This window comes from Suricata suricatta, chromosome 3 (genome assembly GCF_006229205.1).
Source record: "Suricata suricatta isolate VVHF042 chromosome 3, meerkat_22Aug2017_6uvM2_HiC, whole genome shotgun sequence".
NCBI classification, from domain to species: domain Eukaryota; kingdom Metazoa; phylum Chordata; class Mammalia; order Carnivora; family Herpestidae; genus Suricata; species Suricata suricatta.
In genome coordinates this window covers 169,720,914-169,723,103 of record NC_043702.1, presented here as the reverse complement: position 1 = coordinate 169,723,103, position 2,190 = coordinate 169,720,914, and the positions used below count along the sequence as shown (strand labels likewise).

Here is a 2,190-nt window from a genome sequence, read left to right as displayed (position 1 = left end):
GCGAGGGCCCAGTGTGGGGACGCGAGGCCGTGACGGGAACGGGCAGCAGAGAGGAGGCGGAAGGGGAGCCGGTGCAGGAGCAAAGTCCCTGAGACTGTGAGGGGCCGGGACGCAGCGCCCAGAAGGAAGGAACCCCCCTCACGTGACGGTGGTGACGACGACCGTGACAAAGGGGCGCGAGCGACCAGGCGGAGCAGAGCCGGGCGCTACTCATCGCACCTCTACTCACGGCGTTCTCGCCAGCTCCACCACGAGGGTGCCAGGAACCTGTCGGCCGCGGCGGGCGCAGCCACGGAAGGATGGACCGGCCCGCCCAGCGGCGCCGGCCCAGTCAATCGCACCCTGAGACTGAGAGCCGCCAGGAGAGGCTGTCCCGGGGCGCAGTGGGGGTGGGGGCCGGTTCTGGGAGCGGCCCTGTCATCTCGGGGCAGCATCTGCTGAGCTCAGGAGAGGGTGTGGGCAGAGGGGAGGCCGCAGATTTGGGACGCGAGGGGGAGAAATCCTTGTGTCACACACAGGGCAAGTGGCTTAACCAGCAGCGACTGGCAGTGCTGGTGCTCTTTGGGAATTAACGGTCATAAACTCGCCGTGCATCTACTTGTCCTGACTAGACGGTATTTTCTGGCAGTTTCCAGTTGCTTGAGGCATGGAGAGAGTAGGCAGGGAGATGGCAGGCACAGAGAGGGTGGGCACGGAGAGGGGAGGCATGAAGAAGGTAGGCACAGAGAAGGTGGGCACGGAGAGGATATGCATGGAGGGGGCAGGCACGGTGAGGGGAGGCCTGGAGAGGGTGGGCACGGAGAGGGTAGGCATGGAAAGGGTAGGCACGAAGAGGGCATCTGGGCTGAACTAGGGTGGGCTTTTTACAGACAAACAAGACCTGAGAATAAAGAAGGGAGGGAGTAAGGGGCCTGCGAGAGAACGGGCCAAGTACGGGGTGTGGAAGCTGCGCTGAAGAAGGACGGCTATGTGACCACTAGGGTGTGACAGACACAAGAAGTGCTAGCTCAGAGGACCAGAGACCGTGAGGTCCGAGAGCAGCTAGTGTGTGGGTTTTCTAAGAGGGGAGGACGAGAGGGACGTGGGGAGGTGGGCTTTCAAGGGCAGCACCACCACTGATGGGACGAGGGCTAGAGTGTGACCATACGGATGGGAACTGGGGCCGAAGAGGCCGGTGCCAGATGCGCCTTCTGTGCGGATGCTGACGTGCACAGAGAGCCGGCAAAGCAGTGCGGCCGGTCATCGGTGATGGTGGGGGAGGGGACGGCAACCGACGGGGGTAAGAGGAGTACAGCCTGGTGTTATACAGTTTAGGACATTAGGGGGACCCACGGGGACAGGAGGGGAGCGAATCTGGAAATTGCAGTGGGGAGCAAGGATACACCCCCCCCCCACAGGCGCACAGGCACACAAGGGGGGGGAGGCCAAATGAGATTCTAATGTGAGCACGATGCTCAGAGCAGGCAGGGAAGGCACAGGTCAGCACCCGGCCGAGGACGCCGCCCGGTGCTCAGCACACTGTTCACTCAACCACTATCTCCTGAATTTGAATCTGAACTTTTCAAATGGCTTACTGTATCCTAAAAAGGGGGGAAAAACCTCTGAATTTATTTACAAAGAAATCCAAGTCAGATTAAAAAGGAAATGATCCTCTAAGTGATTGTATTTTTCAAATCCATGAAAGGCTCGTTTGCAAAAATTAGTTCCCTGGCCAAGATAAACAGAGCTGAACAGCATCTTATTGTTTTTGGCTTAATAAATATGGATAGCTCACTGTGATAAAATGCCACCAGGCATTCTCTTACATAAGCGCTTAATATCAGAACAAAATTCAGTGAATTCTGTCTTTCGGAAGGTTTAGTAACACCTTTCTGAGCATAAGGTGACCGGAACCTAAATCTATTATGGTTCAAACAGAGAAACCTGGGTGCCTATGAAGTAAGAACAAATGGTGATTTCCTAAACGTAATCTGGGGAGTGCAAACACGTACTTTGGAGTGTGCTGCCCTGGAAGTCGGGGTACAGATGCCCCACATAAGCTTTGGAGCTTCCTTCACTGAAGAGAAGTTGTCAGTGTTACCGTTTGTTTCTTTAAAGAGTGTTCTATTAAAGTCTTTTTTTGGGGATGTGTATTTATTTACTTTTGAGAGAGACAGTGTGCCGGGGGGGGGGGGGGGGGGGGGGGGGGGG

General features: G+C 56.3%; 1 protein-coding gene across 3 annotated transcripts in view; it reads left to right on the top strand.

The window, feature by feature from the left end:
* Positions 1–2,190, top strand: part of ATF6 (activating transcription factor 6) — a 185,037-nt gene that overhangs the window by 140,800 nt on the left and 42,047 nt on the right. The window lies entirely within an intron of this gene.